The sequence below is a fragment of the Arachis duranensis genome, chromosome 9, assembly GCF_000817695.3.
Source record: "Arachis duranensis cultivar V14167 chromosome 9, aradu.V14167.gnm2.J7QH, whole genome shotgun sequence".
Lineage (NCBI taxonomy): Eukaryota > Viridiplantae > Streptophyta > Magnoliopsida > Fabales > Fabaceae > Arachis > Arachis duranensis.
Genome location: NC_029780.3, coordinates 53,322,711 through 53,331,154, shown reverse-complemented (window position 1 = coordinate 53,331,154; position 8,444 = coordinate 53,322,711).

Here is an 8,444-nt window from a genome sequence, read left to right as displayed (position 1 = left end):
AAATGGGCAAGCTGAAGTCTCTAACAGAGAGCTAAAAAGAATCCTAGAACGGACTGTAATGGCCCGTAGAAAGGATTGGGCAAGGAGCTTGGATGATGCTCTGTGGGCATATAGAACAGCGTTCAAGACTCCTATAGGAACCTCTCCATACCAACTTGTGTATGGCAAGGCCTGTCATCTGCCCGTGGAACTGGAACATAAAGCCTACTGGGCGACCAGATTCCTAAACCTGGATGCTGTTAGCTGGTGAAAAAAGATTACTCCAGCTAAATGAGCTAGATGAATTTAGACTCAGTGCCTTTGAAAATGAAAAAATTTATAAGGAAAAGGCAAAGAAGTGGCATGACAAGAAGTTGTCATCCAGAGTCTTTGAGCCAGGACAAAAAGTTCTGCTCTTTAACTCTAGGCTCAGACTGTTCCCAGGAAAACTTAAATCCCAGTGGAGGGGTCCGTATGTGATTACAGGAGTGTCACCATATGGATATGTTGAGCTTCAGGATATTGATTCTGACAAAAAGTTCATTGTTAATGGACAGAGGATCAAGCATTATCTTGAAAGCAATTTTGAGCAAGAATGCTCAAAACTAAGGCTTGAATAAATCTCAGTAAAGGCCCAGCTAAAGACAATAAAGAAGCGCTTGCTGGGAGGCAACCCAGTCATTAACAGGTTATCTGTTTTGTTTAATAAAAGTTTGATACATATTCTCAAAGGGTGATCATCAAGATTGAAGGAATTCACAGAGTTACAGAAGGATTAAGTGCAAAAAGCAGAGAAAAGGAGCTTGCTGGCAAAAAAATGCCAGTAAGGGGTGCTTTGGGCATTAAACGCCAGAATGGGCACCATTCTGGGCGTTTAACGCCAGTAAAGGTACCATTTTGGGCGTTAAACGCCAGAATGGGCACCATTCTGGGCGTTTAACGCCAGGTGTGCAGCATCCTGGGCTTTTAGCAAAACGCCCAGTGAAGAAGGGATTTCTGGCGTTTAACGCCAGCAAGGGTACCTGGCTGGGCGTTAAACACCCAAATTGGCCAACATTTGGGCGTTAAACGCCAGAATGGATACCATTCTGGGCGTTTAACGCCAGATAGGTAGGGGACAGAGATTTTTCTTTCCACTTCAAATTTTTTCAAACTTTCCTGTTTTGATCCATAATTTTCTACATAAACACATTTCAAACTATCATCATTCACCTTCAAATTTTCAAAAATTAAAATCATTCTTCAAATCTCTTTCAAATCCTTTCCAAATCTTCTTCAAAAACTCAAACATCTCTCAAATTCTTTCCATATCTTCTCAAATCTCTTTCAAAATTTTCGAAATCTCTCCCCCTCCCTTATAAATACACGTTTGGCCATTCCCTTTTCCCCACCATTCGAATTGGCTCTCCTCCTCTCTCTCCTCTTTACTTTCTTTTTTTTTTTTGCTTGAGGACAAGCAAACCTCTAAGTTTGGTGTGTTTTTCCGTGATCACTAAGCTAAGACTCATCAAGATCATGGTTCCCAAAGGAAAACAAACCAATTCAAGAGGCAAGAAAGAGAACACTCCAAAGGACCTTTGGAGTCAAGAGAGGTTCTTAACCAAAGAACATGCAGACCATTACCACAAAATAATGGGTCTAAGGTCAGTGATCCTGGAAGTTAAATTTGATCTGAAAGAAGATGAATATCCGGAGATCCAAGAGCAAATTCGAAACAGAGGATGGGAAGTTCTAACCAACCCTGAGACAAAGGTTGGAAGAAACACGGTTCAGGAATTCTACTCAAATCTGTGACTGACAGATAAGCAAAGAATGACTGGAACCGCTTTTCATACCTATAGAACCATGGTCAGAGGGAGAATTATTTACTTCCATCTGGACAAAATAAGAGAGGTCTTCAAATTGCCTCAACTACAAGATGATCCTGAATCCTTTAATAGGAGAATGGTGAGAGTAGATAAGGGGTTGGATCAAGTTCTAGAGGACATATGCCTCCCTGGAATCAAGTGGATCTAGAGGACATATGCCTCCCTGGAACCAAGTGGATGACCAATTCAAAAGGTGTCCCAAACCAACTCAAGAGAGGAGATCTCAAACCAATTGCAAGAGGTTGGCTAGACTTCATTGGGTGTTCTATATTGCCCACTAGCAACCGTTTTGAGGTCACTATCAAGAGAGTAGTGATGATTCATTGTATTATGCTGGGAAAAGAAGTGGAGGTTCATCATCTGATTGCTTGTGAGATTTACACAATTGCAAACAAGAACTCCACTGAAGCCAAACTGGCTTACCCAAGCTTAATCTCTTTGCTATGTAAAAATGCTGGGGTGAGAATGGGAGTAGATGAATTCATCCCAATTGAGCACCCAATCACCAACAGGTCAATGGAATGACAAATGCAAGATAACTCTATCAAAAGGAGGGCGCAGGAGTTCCTCCATGAACTTCCTGAAATTGACTACTGGACTCGTCTAGAAGCATCTGTTGCCAAGCTGCAAGAAGCTATGGAACAAATTAAGGAAGAACAGCAGAATCAAAACTGCATGCTCTGCAAATTGCTGAAGGAACAAGAGAAGCAGGGGTGTGAGCTACAGGAACTAAAGCGCCAGAAGCTCTCCCTTGAAGGGTCAAATGCCCCACAAGTTGAGGGAGCATCCACTTCTCAAGATCAAGGTTGTTGAGTCCTAACTCTGTGATAATCTCTATCATTAGGAGTCTATTTTAGAGTCATTTAAAATTTTGTTTTCTATTACTATTAGTCTTATCTTATATCTATTTTTGAGTCTTGTTCTTAATTCATGATTAATAAAATTTAAGATTCATGCCTTAAAGCTATAAATGTCCTATGAATCCATCACCTCTCTTAAATGAAAAATGCTTTAATCACAAAAGAACAAGAAGTACAGGATTTTGAATTCATCTTTGAAACTAGTTGAATTAGTTTGATGTGGTGACAATAATTTTTGTTTTCTGAATGAATGCTTGAACAGTGCATATGTCTTTTGAATTTGTTGTTTAAAGAATGTTAAATTTGTTGGCTCTTGAAAGAATGATGGAAAAGGAGAAATGTTATTGAGGATCTGAAAAATCATCAAATTGATTCTTGAAGCAAGAAAAAGCAGTAAAAAAAATAAAAAATAAAAAAACAAGTTTAAGGTGATCCAAGGCAAAAAGAGTGTGCTTAAGAACCCTGGACATCTCTGATTGGGGACTCTAGCAAAGCTGAGTCACAATCTGAAAAGGTTCACTCAGTCATGTGTCTGTGGCATGTATGTATCCGGTGGTAATACTGGAAGACAGAGTGCTTTGGGCCACAGCCAAGACTCATAAAGTGGCTATGTTCAAGAATCATCATACTTAACCAGGAGAATCAATAACACTATCTGAGTTCTGAGTTCCTATAGATGCCAATCATTCTAAACTTCAAAGGATAAAGTGAGATGCCAAAACTGTTTAGAAGCAAAAAGTTACTAGTCCTGCTCATCTAATTGGAGCTAAGTTTCTTTGATATTTTGGAGTCTATAGTATATTCTCTTCTTTTTATTCTATGTTGATTTTCAGTTGCTTGGGGACAAGCAACAATTTAAGTTTGGTGTTGTGATGAGCGGATAATTTATACGCTTTTTGGCATTATTTTTAGTATGTTTTTAGTATACTTTAGTTAGTTTTTATTATATTTTTATTAGTTTTTAGTTAAAATTCACTTTTCTAGGATTTACTATGAGTTTGTGTGTTTTTCTGTGATTTCAGTTATTTTCTGGCTGAAATTGAGGGACCTGAGCAAAAATCTGATTCAGAGGCTGAAAAGGACTGCAGATGCTGTTGGATTCTGACCTCCCTGCACTCGAAGTGGATTTTCTGGAGCTACAGAAATCCAATTGGCGCGCTCTCAATTTCGTTGGAAATTAAACATTATGGGCTTTCCAGAAATGTATAATAGTCCATACTTTGTCCGAGATTTGATGGCCCAAACCGGCGTTGCAAATCAGCTTCAGAATTCCCGGCGTTTAACGCCGGAACTGGCACAAAAATTGGAGTTAAACGCCCAAATTGGCATAAAAGCTGGCGTTTAACTCCAGAAAGAGTCTCTACACATGAAAGCTTCAATGCTCACCCCAAGCACACACCAAGTGGACCCCGGAAGTGGATTTTACATCATTTACTCATTTCTGTATACCCTAGGTTACTAGTTCACTATTAATAGGACCTTTTGACATTGTATCTCTACCTCATGAGACATTACACATTTCTCATTGTATCTTCTACGTCATGAGTCTCTAAACCCCATGGCTGGGGGTGAGGAGCTCTGCTGTGTCTTGATGGATTAATGCAATTACTACTGTTTTTCATTCACTCGCGCTTGCTTCTATTCTAAGATATCACTTGTTCTTTAACTTGATGGATGTGATGATCCGTGACACTCATCATCATTCTCACCTATGAACGTGTGCCTGACAACCACCTCCGTTCTACTTTAGATTGAGTAGATATCTCTTAGATTCCTTAATCAGGATCTTCGTGGTATAAGCTAGAATTGATGGCGGCATTCAAGAGAATCCGGAAGGTCTAAACCTTGTCTGTGCTATTCTGAGTAGGATTCAAGGATTGAATGACTGTGACGAGCTTCAAACTCCTGAGGGCTGGGCGTCATTAGTGATAGACGCAAAAAAATCACTGGATTCTATTCCAACCTGATTGAGAACCGACAGATGATTAGCCGTGCTGTGACAGAGTGCGTTGAACATTTTCACTGAGAGGATGGAAGGTAGCCATTGACAACGGTGAAATCCTACATACAGCTTGCCATGGAAGGAGCCTTGCGTGTATGAAGAAGAAGACAGTAGGAAAGCAGAGATTCGGAAGATAGAGCATCTCCAAAACCTCAACCTGTTCTCCATTACTGCAAAATAAGTACTTATTTCATGTTCTTTTACTTTTCACAATTAAATCTGATAATTATTGATATCCTGACTAAGAGTTACAAGATAACCATAGCTTACTTCAAGCCGACAATCTCCGTGGGATCGACCCTTACTCACGTAAGGTATTACTTGGACAACCTAGTGCACTTGCTGGTTAGTTGTGCAGAATTGCAAAAGTGTGATTGCAATTTCGTGCACCAGGGGGTGAGGAACTCTGCTGTGTCTCAATGGATTAATGCAATTAGTTCTGTTTTCTATTCAAACACGCTTGTTTCTATCTAAGATATTCATTCTCTCTTCAATATGATGAATGTGATGATCCGTAACGCTCATCACCATTCTCAATCTATGAACACGTGCCTGACAACCACCTCCGTTCTACCTTAGATTGAATGGGTATCTCTTGGATTCTTTAATCAGAGTCTTCATGGTATAAGCTAGAATCCATTGGCAGCATTCTTGAGAATCCGGAAAGTCTAAACCTTGTCTGTGGTATTCCGAGTAGGATTCAGGGATTGGATTACTGTGACAAGCTTCAAACTCACAAGGGTTGGCCGTAGTGACAGACGCAAAAGGATCGATGGATCCTATTCCAACATGAGTGAGAACCGACAGATGATTAGCCGTGCGGTGGCAGTGCACCTGGACCATTTTCACTGAGAGGATGGATGGTAGCCATTGACAACGGTGACCCACTGAACATACAGCTTGCCATGGAAGGGAACTTGCATGCGTGAAGACGAAGATAGGAAGAAAGCAGAGATTCAGAAGACAAAGCATCTCCAAAACTCCAACATATTCTCCATTACTGCATAACAAGTATTTATTTCATGCTCCTTTATTTATTTGCAAGTCAACTGATAATTATAATTGATATCCTAACAAAGAATTACAAGATAACCATAACATGCTTTAAGCCAATAATCTCCGTGGGATCGACCCTTACTCACGTAAGGTATTACTTGGACGACCCAGTGTACTTGCTGGTTAGTTGTGCGAAGTTGTGAAGAATTGTGATTTCCAATTTCGTGCACTAAGCACCTTGTCAATGATCTTTTTAACTCTAGCCTCATTACATAGCCTCTGTATAATGCTGGGGAAAGCCAACCTTGTGTTGTCACTGGTGCTCTTCAGCACTTTGTTGATGTTGTTGGCAATCATCTTCCCTACGTTGATGTTTTCTCCTTTCATGATGCTGTAGATGAGCACAGCTCTCTCTTTGGTCACCTCTGAAGTGTTGGATGTGAGGATTAGGGACCTCCTCACAAATTCTAGCCATCCTTTAGCTTGGGGGCTCAAATCTCTTCTCCTCAATTGGTTGGGTATCCCATCCTTGTCATTTATCTACTGCACATTCATCACACAGATTTTACTCAGAATTTCCTCAAACCCAGGGTCTTGTTGCTTCATTCTCTCTTCATAGCTCCGAGTGGAGCTTGTCCTCTTCATCATTAGCATTCTTTTTATGCTAGAGGGGCTGTAGTCAAAGGATATTCCCCTCACATAGCTAATGTAGCCATATTGTTGCCCTGGTTGAGGTACTGCGTTGGCATAGAACTCCCTCACCAAGCTCTCTACCACTTTCCTTGGTCGGTTGCATAGAAGTGACCAACCCCTCTGTTCAATCTCAATGTTGATTTCAATGAGCTCATTCCTCCCTAGTTGAAACCCAACTTCTGGAATGATTTCTCTCTCACCACCCCACCATAAAATTGATTTTGGTTGAATACGGAGAGGAACTTGTAGGTATTAAAAGAGCTTGAGGATCCAGGGGTTGGTTCTTTGGTTTTTCTTTTCTTTGAGGCAGAGCTTTTTGGTAGTGCCATTTGGTTGGGAGAGTGTGAAAAAATAGGGGGGTCGAAAGAAAGAGAATGCAAGACAAGGTTTTGCTCCAACACCAAACTTAGGACTTGATTGTCCCAATCAAGAAAAAAGAAGAAAGTAAGGGATAGAAGATGAAAAGAGAAGCAAAGGTGAGTGGTGTAAGGGTTGTTGAAGTGGGAGTGGAGATGGGGAGTGAAGTTTTTATAATGGGTGAGTGATGTGGTTCAAAGGTGGAAAATAAAAGAGATTAAATGTTTTCCCATTTTGGGAAGTGGCGCTTAGCGTGGGGAGAGGCGCCAACTTTTTTCTGACAGTGTCTTCTACGTGTGTTGAGTTCCAAAGTGCAAGTACACTTTGACTTCCTTGTTTTGTGAGTTGTTTACCATGTGGGCCCCATCTTCTCTCCTGAAATTGAAACTAAACCCATTAGTGATGATAAAATAACCCCTTCACATTCCTTCTCATCAAGAATAAATTAGGTTGCAATTGATGGGTGTCTGACGTTGGAATTTTTGCTAGTAAAGAATTTTGTAAAAATATAGTTGCGTTGTGAGTATATATTCTAAACCAACAGAAAATCCCTTCGTACAAACGTTTTGGTTGTCACAAGTGACAAAACCCAATAAATTTATAAACCGAAGTATTCAAACCTCGAGTCATCTTCTCAAGGAATTGCAGGGAAGTATGATTTATTATTGGTTATGGAAAAATAGTGTTTGAGTTTGAAAAAGGTTTTAAGCAAGAGAAATAGATTGCAAGAATTAATAAATTAATAACTAATAAAACTCTTGGCAAGGTATGAAAACTGGAAGTCCTATCCCTGTTATCCTTATCGATTGTGATGAGAATTGGATTTTTCTCCCACTAAGTTAACCTCTAACTATGAAGGTAAGTCAAGTGGATAGAATAAGTTTGGTTCCTCAGGTCCAAGTCTTTCCTCGGAAAAGGCTAGAGTTATTGGAACTTGAGGTAATTCGTGAAGAATTCCAATTTTCAGTCAACAATGAGTTTGACAACTCAAGAGTTACCAATTAATCAACCAAGGCCAAAAGGGAAGAAAATCTACTCGAATGAAAATAATTTGGATAAAGCCAAAGCATCCATAACATATAAGTCTGAAATACCTCAATTTATATTAAATAAAGAAAATCCTAACATGAATGGCTCATAAGCCAAATAGGCAACATAAGTAATACAAGTATTAAAGTATCTGAAAATAAAAGAGAAATATAAAGCAAAAGGAATATTGAACCTGATGAAGAGTCAAATCAAAAGGACATCAATGGAAGCATAGCATGATAAATTGAGGCAATTAAATGCAAGATGTTTATTGGCATGCTGGCAAGGGCATGAGTAGCGTAAATCAAGAATTAAAAGCCTTAATGTATTATTAGTCGTGAGAAACTAATAATAACGTTTGTATTGACAATTTTATTTAATTAATAAAATATTGAAAAAGGATTTTGTGAAAAACAGGCATTAGAGTAGAAGGATAGAATAATTAAGAATGCACAATACCATACGAGCTTTTTTACAAACACAAAGCATGCATATTAAATAAGGTACGGAAAGTATTAAATTGAACATGCAAGCACCCCTAAAAAAATAATATATAATTGTCAAGCAATTTCTGAACAATCCACAAGTAAAATAATGACCCAAATAAATTTCTAACACCAATTGAAAGGAAAAAAGAAAGAAAAAGAAAGGAAGGAAGAA